Source organism: Tamandua tetradactyla, chromosome 3 (genome assembly GCF_023851605.1).
Source record: "Tamandua tetradactyla isolate mTamTet1 chromosome 3, mTamTet1.pri, whole genome shotgun sequence".
Taxonomy (NCBI): domain Eukaryota; kingdom Metazoa; phylum Chordata; class Mammalia; order Pilosa; family Myrmecophagidae; genus Tamandua; species Tamandua tetradactyla.
In genome coordinates this window covers 164,622,323-164,641,475 of record NC_135329.1, presented here as the reverse complement: position 1 = coordinate 164,641,475, position 19,153 = coordinate 164,622,323, and the positions used below count along the sequence as shown (strand labels likewise).

Genomic DNA, 19,153 nt, shown 5'->3' with positions numbered 1-19,153 from the left:
TCACACAAACATTCTGTTTGATGCTCAGCAGCACTGAGCACTCCAGAGCTCAATGGCAGAGTTGCCGGAAGAGAGCCGGGACCCAGGCACAAAATTGCTTGGCGCCCAGATAAGATGATGTTGCTCACCCTGCATAACTTGACTGCCTCTGGGAATCCAGTGAGAACAACATATAAATCCTATCATGCTCCTATCTTCATAGGCTTAGTAATAACACTAAATTCAGGTAATTGTTCCTTGCTTCTTTAAGTTCTACGATGCTGCCTTTTTACGTCCTCTATGATAGCCCATTTAATGGTGAATGGAATGGCTTGTTTATGTGATACTCTCACACACTAGATGGCAGAAACATGACTTATGGACGTTTCCAACCCCACCCTCTAGCACAGTATCCTGCTCATAATAGGAGCTCAATAAATAGATCTAGATCTTAGAGATATGGATTGGCATTTCGATGGCAAGTTGATCTTGAGCAAAATGCTGATGTCTCTAAGACTCAGTTTCTTCATCTGAAAATGTTGACAATAATACTTATGCCAAGAGGTTGATTTAGTAATTAAATGAAATAATCATCATCATGTGCCTGGCACAAAATAAATGCATAATGATGAGAATTGTCATTAATAGCAATCGGAGTTTGCTGTGTTGGGTATGAGAGAATTATCAAAGACTGTTAACTGTCACACTAGAAGAAAGGAATGAATATTTTTCAACTCATCCTACCTCGAAGGCTTTCTGCTCAGGCATTGGGGATAGACAGAACAATATCAAAATGGACCCTGCATTCCAGGACTCGTAGAGTGAGTTTATTTTCCTAAGTTATGATCTGACCAACATAAGGATCATTAGGGAACGATATAATTTACTTCCTTATCAACATAAATACCAATTTAACTACCCGTATCATATCAAATCAGCATCATTATGTACCAAATGTCAATATTTAAAATGGAAACCAATCACTTTGGGAATAAACCATTACCATTGCTATTTTCACATTGCTACTGTCAAAAGCCAGGTCCCTACCTACCATACTCTCAAAGCTACTGCAGATATTGTATACTGACTTTTAAATAAATTGTTTTAAATATTATTTCCCACATAATTTTCTTGTTAATAATGTTCTTTGAGTGTTATTTGTAAAACAGCACTATCGAAATTCGCAAGATATCTACATATATGTCTAATATAAGGAAAATTAAAAAGGCCATTACTTCCCAGTGACACTCTTTATGGCACCTGAAACGTTGATGTTCACACTATAAACTGGAAATGCATTTTGTCATAAAATGATATGTAATTCTTATTCTTACCTGTATCTTCAAAACATTAATCCCAGGACTATAAAAAATTAATAAACTTAATACAAATGGACTCATCAAAAATCATATCAAGCAAGCAATTTTTAAAAATCAGTAATTCAGTGTGTTAACATGTCATTCGAGGCATGGTTCTTCTTTCTAACTTTTCCTTCTCCACTGATCCTTTAAAAATTATCTTGTGAATGAGCCAGAACATTACTTTCCAACTTGAGTTAGAAGAAATTTGATGTTATGTTCCCCCCAAAGGGAGCAGTTTCTTTAAGGGGTGCTGTCACAATATTACAAAGATCAATGTCAATCTGCCAAATTATTCCTCATTAGTCTACCATCCAAAGAAAGCTTTTACTTTCAAAAAGATTTCCCATTCTATTAGCCTGAATATTTGACTCATGGTAAAACAGTAAACTAGAACTAGTTCAAGGGTGCTGAGGGGGAAATAGTCATGTCTACCTTCTCCCACTTTTACACTATACTCCTGAACAGAGATATGATCATTGGAGGTCTAAGGTTATTCAATCCCTTTAAGAGTATGACTGATGGGACACGTTGTACTTCCCATAGAAAAATGTTCTACCCAGCTGTGAAAGGGTAAGTGGTAGTGATTTTCACCAATGTTGTTCTGTAGTCATTTTGGAACATGTGCAAGGTATGTTGGGCAGATGGAGTAGGTGGGATAGGTGCCCAGAATGACTGGGCAGGTGGAATAGGGATGGGGAGACGTTATCGGAATTTAGTGGATGGAGACCAGGGATGTTAAAATTTCCTACTTACATAATGCCACTCTGTAAGAATAAGTATAACTTTATTGGGATATATATTTTACCCTGCAGGAATTGTAAAAAATTGGGCTGGCTCCTGACCAAAAGGGAGAAAAGAAGTATAACAAATAAGGTATCAGTGGCTGAGAGAGTTCAAAAGTCGAGAGTAATCTAGAGGTTGCTCTTGTACAAACTTCAGTTAGACATTGCTACCTATCATAACTTGCCAGACCCCAAGCAAAACCATTCCAGCCAATCCTAAAGAACACCTAGGGCAATGTATAAGATTCTACAAAGGTTCCATGCACTAGGGTAACTTTCCAGAAAACTGCAACCTCCAGATAGGTCCCTGGACCAGAGAGGTCCTGAAACCTAGAGGGTTCAGCCTTTCCAGAACATCAGCTAGTTCCATATCCCTACCCCTTATTACGGACAGCTCTTCCAACATGAAAAAATTACAATGGGCATAGCCCAAATACCTTTAAAGAGTGGAAGAAAGATCAAAGGTGATGGTGGAGTTACACAGAAAAGGTAGCGTTTAACAAAGAGTACAATTGCTGAATCATTATATTTTCTTTTAGTCTCCAGTATCTTAGAACACCTAGAAATAAAAACCTAAAATTGTGGAATTGTAACCTAAACCAAACTCCGAAATCTGTTCTACAACTAATTGTTGTGCTGTGCTTTGAAATTTATTGCTTTTTTGTATATATGTTATTTTTCACAAAAAAGAAGAAAAGTGATGATAAAAAATATATATACTCCTTCTAGCCTCTGATGTTCTGGAGCAGCTAGAAAGAAAAATCTGAGATGATGGTATGGTAGCCCATGACAAACTCTGGGATCTGTCCTGTAACAACTTGTTGAAAAGTGCTTTGAAAACTATTGCTTTTTTCTTTGTTTTCTTTGTATATGTTATATTATTTTTTTAAGTTAAAAACAAACAAACAGACAAACAAACAAAAAAACAGGACCAGACTTGTGGATGTAAAGGATTATAGAAAGGTATAGATGAGTCCATCTGTCCCTCAATGAGTTTTGGTGAGCAATGTAAAGATTTAGTCCATTTCTTTTCTGCCAAGCCCTCAGGATGGGGAGACATTGTTGGCAGTCCCTTAGATGATATATTTGAGAAAACCCAAAAGTCCCATCATATATGTGGAAATTCCCACCATTAGTATCATTCCTATGAATTAAGATTTGTCTCTAAGAAGATAGTTAACATGTAAATATGTTATTTGAAGAGATAAAACAAGAATGCGCCTTAGCCTGGGTTGATTAACTGGATTAGCTAGCTGCCACTTTAGTAACCAATCCCTAAAAAACTAGATTACAAACAAGTAATTTCGATACAAGTAAACAAAAAAGGTATTGGAGTGGGGAAAACTTCTGGAGGTGAGCAGTGAGGGACTCTGAACAGTCAGGATAGGCTATTGGAAAAAAAGATATCAAAACACACGATGGGAGCTCCACAGTTTTGCCCATATTCTACCCATATTGTCACAGCTATAATCTTTCTGAAAAAAAAAATTCAATGTCAAAATAAACTTATCCTTTTAAAGGCAGAAACAATATCTTTTCTTTCATTTGTTTAATTCCACAATACTTTGCACAATGAACACATAATAAATTTTTAAACATTTTATTTGGAATAGTTATAGTTTCATAGGAATCAGAAAGATAGTTTAGAGAGGTCCCCCAATGGTTTCAAAGTACATAATTATATACTCTATCAAAACCAAGAATCTGACATTGACACAGTGTGTGTACAATTGTGCATCATTTTATCATGGTAGATTTTTGTAACTGCCCCCACAGTCAAGAAACAGAACAATCTCATCAACACAAAGGTTCTCTTCTGTCATTCTTTTACAGAATCTGCCCACCATCCCTAATACCTGGCACCCAGTGATCTGTTCTCCATCTCTGTAATTTTGTCATACGTTATATAAATGGGATCATGCAGGACATGACCTTTTGAGATTGGCTTTTTCACGCAGTGTAATGCCCTTGAAATCCCCCAAATTGCATGTATCAATAGTTCATTCCTTTTTTTTTTTTTTTTTTTTAACATGGGCAAGCACCGGGAAACAAACCCGGGTCCTCGGGCTTGGCAGGCAAGCATTCTTACCTGCTGAGCCACTGTGGCCCACCCAGTTCATTCCTTTTTAATGCTGAGTAGTATTCCAAGGTTGGACCGTTCACCTATTGTGGGACGTTTGGATAGTGCACAGGTTTTTGTGTGGACATAAGTTTTGTTTCTCTGGGATAAATTCTCAGGAGTGCAATTGCCATATTAGATTTGATAAGGATATGTTTTGTGTTTTTAAGAAACTGCCAACTATTTTTCTGAATGGCTGTTCCAGTTTCATTCTCATCAACTATGCATGAGCGATTCAGTCTTCTGTATGTTCTCATCAGTTGTAGTTGTTCTAATAAGTATGTAGTGATATGTCATCATGGCCTTAATTTGCATTTACCTAATGCCTAGTGATATGTGCTTGTTTGCCATTAATATATCCTCTTCATTAAAATGTCTCCTCATGTATTTTGCCTGTTTGGATTGTTTTGTTTTGTTTCTAATGTTGAATTTTAAAAGTTCTTTATACACTGTAAGTACTAGTCATTTGTCAGATAATGTGGTTTGCAAATATTTTTTTCCCAGTCTGTCTTTATGTCCTCCTAACAGTCTTTCACAGAACAGAAGCTTTAAATTTTGATAAGACCAATATATCCAGGTTTTCTTATCATGTTTTTTGGTGTCATGTCTAAAAGCTTTTCATTATGCCTAAAGTCAAGAAGATTTTCTTTTAAATTATCTTCTAAAAGGTTTTATAGTTTTATATTTTACATTTAAATCTCTGAACCATTTTGGCTTATTTTTATGTAAGGTATGAGGTTAAAGTAGAGGTTCTTTTTTTTTTTCCTTTAGATATCTAGTTAATCCAGCAACATTTGTTGAAAGGGTTAGCCTTCCTCCTTTCAACTGATTTTTCCTAGAAAGCTTTTAATCCCTAATGGAATTTTAGAATTTTAGAATTGTTAGGGATCTTTGACATCATCTTTTACAAGATAAGACACCCTGAAATTGTAGCAAAGTTGATGTGAGAGATCAATTGTACTATCTTGGTCAAAGTTGGACTTGAACCCTTGTGTTCTCATCCCAACTCCAGACACATCCACCTCTCACCTCCAGGGAGGTAAATGTATTTGGATCTTTGGATATATTTTGTTTTTTGATATAAACTCAGTGGTTTGGTGTCTGTACATGATTTTTAAGCTTTTCTGAGTAAAGGAACTATTTGAAAATCTGGAAAAAGACATTGAATATTTGACTTGATATTTCCATAGCTCCTGGGTTAACAAACCCTGGCTGAGCTCTTCTGTCCATTGCATTAAAAAAAGGATATTACTCTCAAAATTTGTTATTTTGATGAAATCAGTGTATTTATTTTCTGTTTAGAAGCTTTCTTCCTACAGTTTGCAAAATGTTTTTTCTTAGGGAAGTTATAGGTTTACAGAAAAATCCTGCAGAAAATACAATTTCTATATTCGCCCCTATAAATTAATACTTTGCATTAGTGTGGCACCTTTGTCACAACAGATGAAAGGATATTATTCTAACTGCACTGTTAACTACAGTCCATAGTTTTTGTTAGGTTTCATGATGTTATTTTGTCTTCTGGCTGTATGTGTTTTAAGTATTTTTTTCTAGTACATTAAATAACCTAATATTTTCCTTTTCAACCACATTCAAACATAATGTTTGAATTCAAACCATAATTCAGTGGTATTGTTACATTCACAATGTTGTGCTACTATCACTACCATTCATTACCAAAATTTTTCCACTAAACCAAACAGAAATTCTGTATCAATTAAGCACTAACACCCCACTGCCTACTCCCACCTTGGCCTCTGATAACTTGTATTCTAATTTATGTCTCTATTAATTTGCTTATTATAATTATTTCATAAAAGTGAGATCATATAATATCTGTCCTTTTGTCTGCCTTATTTCATTCAATATAACGTCTTCGAGGTCCATCTATGTTGTTGCATGTGTCAAAATTTCATTCCTTTTTACTGTTTTTGATGATTAAATAATGTTCCATTATATGTATATATCACACCTTGTTTATCCATTCTTCTATTGATTGACATTTGGGTTACTTCTGCCTTTTAACAATTGTGAGTAATGACCCTGTGAACATTGGTGAGCAAATATCTGTCCCTGTGTTCTGTTTCCACTAAGAAATTGAATTGCTGAACCATATGGTAATTCTATACTTAACTTTTTCTGAGGAACCACCAAACTGTTTTCCACAGTGGCTGCACCATTTTACATTCTTACCAACAATGAACAAGCATTCTTATTTCTCTACATCCTCTCCAATACCTGTTATTTTCTTTGTTATTAACAGTAGTCATTCTAGTGGGTGTGAAATGATGTTTCATTATGGGTTTGATTTGCCTTTCCTTAATGACTAATGATATTGGGCATCACTTCATGTTTCTTTTGTCCATTTGTACATCTTCTTTGAAGAAATGTCTATTCAAGTCTTTTGCCTATTTTTAATTGGGTGTTTAGACTTTTTATGTAACACAATAAATTTTGACTGTTAAAGAATTGCAAAATATTGTACCTTAGTTCAGCTTGCCAAAAAGTTATATAATTCTAGGTTTAATAAAATACATACCCACACAATGTTTGTTCTGTATTTCAGGTTCACTACAATTTTATGAACATGAGTATACAAGCTGTTTTCTTTAGCATGAAGAATGTTTCCAGGTGTTTCAGAGGAAATTGAAACTGGATAAAACTGAAGTGGACTTTAAACCCCACATCAGCACTCTATATTTGGAAAGATTAAGCCTTTTTCTCTATTTTGTAAAGTACCACAAATTTTAAGTTTCAAAGCAATGTAATAAAAATAATCTAGTTCAAATAATAATGACTATGGATTACATTGGAACTTAATGTTTTTCTCAAATAATATAATAATAATAACACGATGATTCTTAATATGAAGCAAAAGTGAAAAAGACAAGGGTATTTTGTTTTATTTAACATATTACATCTCTGATATTGACCCCTTAAAGTAGCTAAAGAGCTTGAGCCACATGTTAAAAATCTATTACCTTAGCTTTTTTATAAGCCTCAAGATGTACACCTGGCAGTCTTGATAATATACTGTCCTGTACACAGGAAAAAAAATTGTTAAGAAGACTCTTGGTTGAATGTAGAGTACCTCTCTATTTTTAATATTCTTTAAAATAAGGCACATCTTCCTTGGATCCCAGGCTACAGATAGTCTATGCAATACCTTACTACAAATTAGAAAAACACGCCTGTTTATAGGGGCAGTTAAAGCTCCCATCAGAGCATGAATTTGATGAGGAAAACTTGATCCTAATTTCAGCATCCCTGCTCAGTCTGCTTAGTCAGGTGACTGCAATTCTCAGACTGAAAAAGCTGTCTGTGATCTCATAGTCTAAGATTTCTCATTTTTTCTTTTTTTTTACTATGTAGGTATCTTATTTGTAATACATTTTAAAAATATATTTTTATTGACAAATCTTCACATACCTACAGTCTATACATGGTGTGCAATCAAGGCCCACAATATCACATAGTTGTGTATTCATCGGCATGGTCATTTTTAGAACACTTGAATCACTCCAGAAAAAGAAATAAAAAGAAAAAGAAAACTCATACATCCCATTCCCCTTATACTTCCTTTTCATTGACCACTAGTATTTCAATCTACCCAATTTCTTTTCCCCCATATTACCCACTATTATTTATTTATTTTTTATCCTGGATAAAAGAAGCATCAGACACAAGGTTTTCACAATTACATAGCCACATTACACAAGCTATATAGTTACACAATCGTCTTCAAGAATCAAGGCTACTGGAACACAGCACAACAGTTTCAAGTACTTCCCTTCAGCCATTCCAATACACCATAAACTCAAAAGGAATATTTATATAATGCATAGGAATAACCTCCAGGATAACCTCTCAACTCTGTTTGAAGGATTTCTCACTTTTAAGGTCAATCTGCATTTTCTGTCAATCCTTATATTTTCCTATATACTTGACTCATTACCATTCTTTTTCTGCCATCTTCGTACCTCAACCTACTGTCTCACTTCCACCCTATCCTGCTTTTGAGCCAGAGGAGAGTGGGGCCACTTGATGATGTGGACCGTGGCATTTAACCAGATAGTGTTCCCAATATCTGGTCAGTAGATGGCATACAGAGGGATTCCACTTGTTTCATGCTTTTAGTTTATAAAAAGCAAGTATCGTAGGATGCTCACTTTCCATGTGGGAGACCTGGGTTCGATTCCTGGACCATGAACCTAAAAAGAAAAAAAAAAGATAAGCATCAAAACATAGGACCAGATGGACTAATGATATAAAAACCAGCAAAAATTTAGGGAAACTTTTATACTGGTTATACTGAAAGAAGGAACAGGAATATTTCAGAATTTTGTTTTTATGACAATGGCAAATGCCAATATTCAGGGCTTTGAGACCAACATTTTTTTTGTTTGAAGACTGTACCAATGTGGTTGCATTCTAGTTTACTAGCTGCCAGAATGCAATATACCAGAAATGGATTGGCTTTTAAAAGGGAATTTAATAAGTTGCTAGTTTACAGTTCTAAGGCCGAGAAAATGTCCCAATTAAAGCATGTCTATAGAAATGTCCAATCTAAGGCATCCAGGGAAATATACCTTGATTCAAGAAGGCTGATGAAGTTCAGGGTCGCTCTCTCTCAAGTGAGAAGGCACATGGTGAACATGGTCAGGGGGTCTCTGTTGGCTGGAAGGGCACAGGGCGAACACGGCATCATCTGCTAGCTTTCTCTCCTGGTGCCTGGTTTCAGGAAGCTCCCCGGAAGATGTTTTCCTTCTTCGTCTCCAAAGCGCTGCTAGTGGACTCTCTGCTTCATGGTGCTGCGGCGTCCTCTGCTCTCTCTGAATCTCCTTCATTCTCCAAAGTGTTTCCTCTTTTATAGGACTTCAGAAACTTATTGAGACCCACCCAAATGGGTGGAGACATGTCATCACCTAATCCAGTTTAGTTTAACAACCGCTTTTGATTAAATCACATCTCCAGGGAAATGATCTAATTACAGATTCAAACATACAGTATTGAATAGGGATTATTCTGCCTTTACAAAATGGGATTTTGATTAAAACATGGCTTTTCTAGGGGACATACATCCTTTCAAACCAGCACAGGTTGATTTAGATATTCATTAGGATCACTAAAAGATTCTTTACAGAATCTACTTCACTATTAATACAAATGTAACTCCAAATATTCTTGGGTCCAGAATTGATCAGTTATGATAATGCCAGCTAATAAAGATAGAAGAAATGATAGAAATAAGATATTATCATTTTACAATGATCATTATAAAAGGTGTGTGTGTGTTTGTGTGTGTGTAGAGACAGAGAGAAAGCAAATGTGGCAAAATCTAGGTGAAGATTATATGGATGTTTTTTGTATTTTTCTTGTAACTTTTTTATAGGCTTGAAAATAAAAAGTTGGGAGAAAAGATGGTTGGTTAGATATTTTATGTAGGGCTTGAATGTGAACTTGAATCTGAGAGAGAATTTGAAATACAAATGCCTTAAAAAATCTAAATTAAGTGTGCTAAAACAAGATGAGAAGTGAGGGCCTATGGGCCTGCAAGTTTTGGATGAAATTGGAGGTAATCTGTGTAGAAAAGAGACTAGAATCCCTTCCAAAAAATAAAATTTGGTTTTCATTTATTCATTCAGCAAATTATTTCTGAATCCCTACCATGTGCCATACTGGTCTTTGTGCTGGAGTGACAGCCATGAACAAGATAGAAATATCTTACTCTTATAGAGTAGATGCCAAATGGAAGTGGAAATATCAATAAACATGCACACAGAAATGTACGAAGTAATTTCAGAGAATGGCAAAAACCACGAAGAAAATCAAACAGAATGTGAGAGAGGGTGACTAGGGTGATAGAATATGGAGTATTATGTTAGAGAGAAACCAGAGAAGGTCTTTGAGACATCACCATTAAAGTCAACCCTGTAACAACATATGAAAGACATCTCATAGAATAACACTCCAGGCAAGGGAATAGCAAGTGAGAAGACAATCACAAACTTGGCATATTTCAGCAGAAATAAGGTCACTGGGGCCAAGGCATAGTGAGCAAGGAAGACAGAGGCAAAGGCACCTATAAGAAGTTGTGAAATGGGAAGATTTTCAGAAGGGTAGTCATGTGATCTCATAGGACTGCTGGGTGGAGAATGTGTTATGGAGAACAGGAAGTGGAATCAGGGACACTAGTAAGAAGTCCCAAGCTAGAGATGATGGCGGATTGGGCTAAAGTGTCAGTGTGGAAATGGAGAGAGGTGGACAGATTTGTATACATTTTGAAGCTTGAGCCAGAAGGACTTGCCAATGAATTGGACATGAAGCATGGGGAAAAGAAAAGTGTGCTGGTTTGAAATGATGTATGTATCCTAGAAAAACCATGTTTTAATCCTAATCCCATTTTACAAAGGCAGCTGTTTCTTCTAATCCCTACTCAGCATTGTATGTTTGAAACTGTAGTTATATCATCTCCCTGGAGATGTGATTTAATCAAGAGTGGTTGTTAAACTGAATAGGTAGAGGTGTGTCTCCACCTATTTGGGTGGGTCTTGATTAGTTTCTGGAGTCCTATAAAAGAGGAAACATTTTGGAGAATGAGAGAGATTCAGAGAGAGTAGAACGACATAGCCATGAGAAGCAGAGGGTCCATCAGCCAGCGACCTTTGGAAATGAAGAACGAAAACGCCTCCCAGGGAGCTTTGTGAAGGGAAACCAGGAGAGAAAGCTAGCAGATAATGCTGTGTTCGCCATATGCCCTTCCAGTCGAGAAAGAAACCCTGACCCTGTTCACCATGTGCCTTCTCACTTGAGAGAGAGAAACCCTGAACTTCATAGGCCTCCTTGAACCAAGGTATCTTTCCATGGATGCCTTAGATTAGAAATTTCTATAGACTTGTTTTAATTGGGACATTTTCTCGGCCTTAGAACTGTAAATTTGCAACTTACTAAATTCCCCTTTTAAAAAGCCATTCCGTTTCTGGTATACTGCATTCTGGCAGCTAGCAAACTAAAACAAGAAGAATCAAGGTGTCAATATAAATGAAAAATCCAAATCAATTTCAAGGCGTGATCAAAGATACAACAGCAGTATCAGTTCTCCTAGAAAGACAAATTACATTTTAACTGCTAATATGTTATATTACTTTTATTATAGAGAAATAATTCCCTGGGAGACAATTTCAAGCAGGGCAGAAAAGTCTGTACTAAATTAGACATCCTGCAATGAAGCCTATGAGCAAGACAGACTCTCCTTCACTCAATCCTTGCTGGCTCTAAGGAAGGAAAAGAGGATTCAGAGAGTTAGGGACAAATCCTCCATCACATTGGTTTACCCATCTCATTTCGATATCTCACTGCCATGAAAGAGTTTTTCAACCATTGATGTTCCCAAAATATAAATATTCTAATTCTCTCCATTTAAATTTATACAGTTTTTTAGAAGCTGACAGGCTTCCTAAATTCTAGAAATCAATTTTGAAATATCTCAGCAATAACTTTGGGATACTAGTTTTTGCCACCATGGCTTGTTTATGACACATCATAATATTTTACCTGATTATGAGATGGTATGTCTCAGATTCCTTATGTTTTAAAAGGGAGGTAGCTGGGTATGATGATGACATAGTAAACACAATGCAACAAAAGCTAAATTTGATAAAAATTTTAACTAAGAAATCTTTTAAACCTGGAAAACTGATTATCATCCAGGTTTTATAATCTAAAAATTCTCTTTCACTGTATAATATACAAGTTTCAAGTCCAGTTATGGTTGAGCACACAAGAGATTATATTTAAAACATCATATTTCTAAGATTTAATTTGCCAACTCGATTACTGGACAATGAAAGATTCCATATGGCAAGTCCTTCTATACAGTCCTTTGGTCTGGTGCATTTCAGTGTTTATATCCTTCTATAAAGTTAAGTCCAGATAATTGGCAGAATTTTAAGTACTTAATAACTCTTCTCTAAAAGTTTCTCACTATGAGCATCATGTAAACTTGCATCCTAATTACTAAACTCTCAGGACTAGGAAAAGGGCTATCTTAGGTCAGCTTGCTTCTGAGGTGTTTTCCAAATTATAGTATATTTAGATAGTGCTCTACACTTCATGTTCTTCATACATATTAGATAATTTGATTCTTTACAATCACATGGGGAAGTAGTAAGAGCAAATAGTGTTATCCCCATAATACTCAAGAAAATTGAAGCGCAAGAAAATTGAGCTTTAACATAGTTAAGTTACTTGTAGGTACATTATAGAGTAATTAGTCAAATTACTTATAGAGTAATAGGTCAAATCAAGCTTTTCTGATTCAAAGCTTGAGTCTGTCAGCCATCCCAAACTGCCTTTATATTGCAACAGTAATTACCCTATTAAACCAGTGAGGACAGTTTTTGAGTCTTACAAGAGAATCATCCTCCCTGCAAAGTGCATCCTTGACTATGGAGACCATCACTTGATTGTGGGTGAACTCATAGAAGGGGAATGATGAGGAAAACAAGAAGAGGATGTTCTCTATCTTATCAGTTCCAGCAGTTGCTCACACCTGTTAGGCAAATATTGGGCTAGATAAGAAGTTGAGAAAGTGCTGTGAAGCAAGTTCCACCTGGCAGCTGGAGGATTCTTCCTCTTACCTGCAAAAGAATGGCCAGATAGCAAATATGTTTGATGTGACAAAGTATTTAACATATTGAGGAGGATCCCAGCTCCTCCAGAATGTGGATTATGAATGAAAAAATCGGAATTTCTAATTTGGCTAGAGGATAAGACCAGAGTTAGAATAAACTGATTTAAAGTAGCTAAGCATTAGTGAGAAATGTGTCAGATTATACCTAAAATGTGATTACTTTAAAATATTTTGTCTCTGTATTATATTCATTGATGGCACTTTTTTTTTTTTTTTAGAGAGAGGGAGGAAGGGAAGGAAAGACAGAGAAGGAAGGAAGGATGGAAGGAAGGAAGGGAGAAAGAAAGGGAAACATCTTAAACATTTTCTTATTTTTTATTATATTTTGTTTGTTTGTTTGTTTTTACATGGGCTGGGGCCGGGAATCGAACCGGGGTCCTCCGGCATGGCAGGCAAGCACTCTTGCCCGCTGAGCCACCACGGCCCGCCCTTGATGGCACTTTTTAATAACAAAGTTAAATTTTTACTTAGAAAGTCTTGAAGGTTAATGAATATGATCTTTCTTGTCACCATACTTCCTACTTTCTTCCAACTATTCTTCTTACTTTCTTGTAACCATACTACCTATTTTCTTGTAATCATGCTTTCTTCTTTCTTGTAGCTATATTTCTTACCATAGCCTGATCACTTAGAAAAGGGGTTCACAAACTCAAATGCTGCAGAGACCATGCAGGTAACCTGGACAAAAGTGAATGGCACCAGATTACCTGCCCATCCTTATGGGGAAGCTGGCATTCAGCTACAATTATTGCCTTGAGGAAATACAGAGATCTTCATTATGTAATTGCTAGATCTTCTGATTTTTCAAGAAAAACTGGAAATCCATATTTTTATGTGCACCCTTCTGATTATTAAATGTTGGCTCAAATTTTAAACAAACAAGCCAATAAACCATCTGAACCAAACAAAACATATCTGCTGGCCACCAATTTGTGATTCCTGGTTCTGACCATGTGATAAAATATTTAATGGTCCCTGGTGGTCACTTTCCTCAATTTTAGCTTCAATTTTAAGATGAGATGAGGCAATAGCAAATTTCAATGTTTGGCTCATTTGTGTGAGGTGCACGGTCTTACTGGGTGGGTGCTTGCCCATTTCCAATATCCAGGCCAGTGCTTTCTTTTATTGGCACAAATGGAAATCAGCCCTGAGAGGTGGTGATTCAAATACCAAAAGTAAATATTCACATAGATATTTGTATGGTTATTGGTACACTATGGAGTTATTTTTTAAGCATATATTATCAAATATTCAGGGTGTGAGCTGGACACAGTTAAAGCAAAGAGTGTCAAAAGCATTGGGTAATTGTCATGGGCCCTCGTGCCTGCAAAATTGAGCATCTGGACCCATGACTCACTGAGGCAGTTGGCCAATTCCATAACTGGTGCTAAAAAAGAACTGAAACACAGTTTTCTTATCTGTAACATAGGGGGAAATTGATCCTACCTGCATCACGGGGCTATAAGGACTCAATGGCTTTAGCAAACATTGGCAGGGGTTGGGGGGAATCTTCTACATGCATACACTATGTCCACTTAGGGCTATCTCCTTGATCATCCAGGCAGGCAGGTCAGATGGGCTCAACTCCTCTGTACTCCGCACCCCACCCTCACCCCCATCCCTCACTGGGTATGGCTTTTTTTTTTTTTTGTACTTCCTCATTCTCTTCTTTAAGATTGATTAACCTGACAGTATTATATAAAATGGAGTAGAAAATGGGAGAGTACAGTGCGATTTGGGCTGGTTTCCATTCATCACCCCAAGGTCAAGCCTGTATTTAGAGCATATGAAAGATGTGACTGCTTGAAAGAGCTTGAATACTAATTTGTGATGGAAAATTACAGGGCTCTTCAGAAAAGAATGATCACCAAGTACTACTTTTACCATGGGAGTTGAGAATGCCTTCATATGGATTTTGCTTTCTTTTTCTTATTTTATAGGAGAGACTGAAGCAGTGGAAAAGTTCATAAGTTTCTAAACAAATAATTTAAAACTATGAATTACCAGGTCAAAAATAAATAAATAAATAAATATATATATATAAGAAAGTTCCTCTAATTAAAAAATCTTAGTGAGTTTCTAGACATCTACTTTCATGCCTTTCATATCTAAATGTGAAGATACAATGAAGAAAACTAGCACTACTAAAAATTAAAATCTACTTACTTTTGTCATGAGAGTTATTAATATATGAATTAAAGCAAGAAACTATTTTATTTCCAAGAGAAAACACTGTATAGCATATTAATACCAAGTATGGGATGGAACTATAAACAGTATGATTGATTTTGTAAATAAATACCATAGCACTTATATATTCAATAAAGTCAAAAAAAGTTATGCACTCATTCCAGTGCTACTGCCATTTTCCAAGAGACTTTTGGAGCTCTTCTCCTTGAACTATCTTCAAAGCCTGTTTACATTGAAAATTACTCACATTGATTTATAGTCATGTTTCATAATGAAATCACTTAGGTGATGGTTAGGCTTTGTGTTTGATCATTACATAAAGATGATAATATTTTGAAGGTGACCTTCATGGGCCAGGTAGCAGGATTAAATAGGAAATAAACAGGGATTTTAAAAAGCTTTTCAGAGAGGTAGAGAAATCAGATGGAGATTGAGGCAATCCAAAATTCAAAAAGTGTCAATCAAGATGTTTAAATATATATATATATATATATATATATATATATATATATATATATATATATATATATATGTAAGTAATTGTATAGCCACATAAATGTCATGGCATCTTTCTGTGTTACAAAATATTTTTTGTACCCTAAAATAGTACTGTAAGCAGTACAGCAGGGCAATCATCCTTCAAATAATATGGTAATTTAATTAAAAGGGTAAATGAGAAATTAATTGATCTTATGCAGAAACTTCAAAGTTCTGATTAAGAAACAGAACAAAGTAGAGCAAGTGAAACTATGAGAGAACAGATGGAAGCATCCCCCTGAGATAATCGTGAGCAGAATTCTCTGTATCTTCTTGGAAAATTTTGAAGCCATCTATCTCCTCAATTTTTTTTTTTGAAGAGAGAAATATTTATGAAATGAGTCTGTATGAGACTGGCTGCAGTTCAGCTTTTGGAGAAACAAGCTGCTTATCTAAGTCTGTCTGAAGGGCATTTATTTTTATTAGTGGAAATTGTACTAGGTATCCTCCCTTTCTCCATGGGAAAAAAAAAGAGATCTTGAGAGAGTCTCCTGAAGACTTTTAGTATACCTCAAGTAACTATATATCTGTATTGTCAAATGCTTGTGCACATGAACACAAATCTTTTTTTAATTGGAAAAGTTGTAGGTTTACAGAAAAAAATCATGCATAAAATAGAGTTCCAATATACCACCCTATTATTAACACCTTGCATTAGCATACTGCATTTGTTACAATTCACAAAAGAATATTAAGTACTAACTATAGTCCATCATTTACAATAGGGTTCACTGTTTGTACACACTTCTTTATAGAAACAAAAAGGGAAATAGATTAGCACATTCATAATAAAGACCTCATAAGTAGTTCTATGTGAAGAATAATTAATTTAGGTTTAAAAATGTTATCTCAATTACAAATATATGTTTATTTTTACATATATATGTATATATATATATGCCTATATATATATATATAGACTGAAGATAAAATGCAGACTTGCAATTTGTGGTTTGTTTTGAAATTCAAGTGCTCTGTCCTTCACTGAAAAGAGGAATGACTTTAATGAAGATAAATTAGCTTAGTTTGAATGTGAAGACTCCAGTGACATGAGATCCATAAAAAAGAATCTTATTTCAGGTATAACTTCATTTCTGAAGCCTGTCCTTTCCAGAGGGTCATAACTTGATTCTCAAGTGATTTGAGAAAAGTTTGGATTATTTGTCCTGAGAGTGTCTACCATCTCATCCTTTAACGCTCATCTGTCACTTCTCAGCCCACTCGCCCAGCATGGTACATCTTCCTGCAGTTTATCTTGTTGACTTGGCATTTTGCTAACTGGTTTCGTGTCATATGCCACTTTGGAGATTGCATGCGTGTTTACCTCTGAATCATTTACCAAATTGTTTCATAAGAATGCCTTAAAGGGTGGGTCATGGTGGCTCAGCAGGCAGAGTTTCTCACCTGCCATCGGCCATGCAGGAGACCTGTGTTCGATTCCCGGTGCCTGCCCCCCCCCACACACACACACAAAAAAAAAAGGAAGGAAGAAATTGACTTAGAGCCAATCCCTGATCTACCAGCTGTTTTGATCTTTTTATTCAGGCATGATGGAATGTTAAAGTAGAAATTTCAGCTGAGATCCTAAAGTGGAAGGGATCAGGCACTTAAATGAATTGTGAATTTTTGAATTTTAGAGTTGATATGAATAGAATGGTTACAATAATCTTAAATCCCTTACCCACACCAAAGGTATGAAAGGGTGATTTTTCGTGAAAGACTGAGCTGTGAGGTGAGTACTAACTCCTGCTTTATCTCAGATCAAGAGAGAGTCTTTAAAATGAACCAACAAAATGAGCTCATATTAAGAGTGAGAAGAAAAATTAAGTTTTTGCAAAAAGCCAGGGGAAGAACTAGACCCACTGAATAAATTGAAATGGGCAATGTGAGAGAAAAAAGTTTTTTTCTGATTATATCACAAGTTTGTGCTTGTTCAATGAACTGATTACATATGCATGTGGTCATTTAACCTTATCCTTTGTTTAGTGCTTTTAAAGCAATTCTTTATCAAATAATTTTTTCTAGTGGTGGTTTTTGTTTAAGCATTTTTAGTATAGAATTTTATCAAAGACTTCTGTGAAATTAACATATGTTATGCTTTCATCAAGATATTTAATTTTGTTTTCAAATCTGATATGTTAATTGAACATGCTTTCCCTTTAATGATATAAAATATATTTTCTATCAATATATTAAGCTTATGCAAGCCCTCAATGATCTTATACTTCATAGATAGAGTCTATCAATAAAGCTTAGAGATTAGATTGTGCCCTCACCCCCCCCTTTTTTTAAAATCTATAAAAGAATATTAAGCTGAGAAAGAGAAGTCAGAGAGGTAGAAGTCTCCAAGAAGCCAGAGGAGAAGAAACTTTCAAGGTCAATAGAGTCAAATGATACAGTGACCACTAGAAGGATAAAAAACAGAAAAGAAATTATTGTAATTTAGAGAGTCATGAGTGAGCTTTTTTGCATGTCTTAGAATGGAGCAGTGAGGTGAGATGCAAAAGTGCAGAAGGCTGAGAGGCAAATGAAAGGTAAACAACGAGAATAAAGATGTATAGGGTTCTTTCAAAATATTTGGCATCGGAAGGGAGATGAGTAAAGAGTAAGTTTTTGTTCTTTAAATAAGGACAGTTGAGCCCATTTGAAGGCTGAGGAAAACAAACCACAGAAAGCATAGGAATAAAGATATGAGAATGTTAATGAGGTATAACTGAACCCTGGAGAAGAGACGGGGAGAAGAGAAAGAGCACAAGAAGATGGGGTGAGCCTGGAAAGAATGTTTCCCCAGACAAGAGGAATGTGCAAATGTGTAAAGATAAAAGGTTAATCTGAGATGGAGGACAACTCTTGGTCTCAGTTTTCGTTGTGAGGTAAATGGTAAGTTTGTTTACCAAGCAAATGTATAAGTGTAATAAGACTGTGCTCTTCACAGGGGTTCCCAGGCAAAGAGATGAGTGGAAACCGAAATTCCACTGGTGTTTTTCTAGTTCTCACAAAAGATCCATAAGGGCTAGCTTCGTCCCTGGGTAAGAAGTTTAAAGTCAGGGATGCTATCTTGGAAAAATATCTGATTTTAGTGAGTTGTCCTGCAAATGGTTTGTTTATTGGTTGTAGAAGTTCTAAGCCTTATATCAATTTGATCTAATGTCTCTAATTTGGTGGTTCAAAAGAAAATTTAGATTTGGGAATCTCCGTAATCTCTTCCTAAAGCAAGACATTAATTAAATTTGTGCTTAATTAATATTTTAAACAGAATTCCGACATTTAATGCTTTTAAAGACTCTCAGTATAGACTTTTTAGTCCCTCAACAAACTTGGGTTTACTTTTTGATGTCTAAATTTTAGTTGATATATTTCACACCCACACATCTGTGAAGGCAACCTTCTTATTTTTTTAAATTTTTGTTAATAAAACCAATCCACATACAATATGAACATTCTTTTTTATCACATAGTTGTATATTCATCATCATGATCATTTCTTAGAACA

General features: G+C 35.5%; 1 long non-coding RNA gene across 1 annotated transcript in view; it reads right to left on the bottom strand.

Moving 5' to 3' along the window:
• Window positions 1-7,907: 7,907 nt before the first annotated feature.
• LOC143676460 (uncharacterized) overlaps window positions 7,908-19,153 on the bottom strand; it is a 38,588-nt gene continuing 27,342 nt past the window's right edge. The window contains exons 2-3 of the long non-coding RNA XR_013172097.1: window positions 12,652-12,792; window positions 7,908-8,452 (exon numbers count right to left, since the gene is read on the bottom strand). This is a non-coding gene — a long non-coding RNA (uncharacterized LOC143676460). The remainder of the gene's footprint in view (window positions 8,453-12,651; window positions 12,793-19,153) is intronic.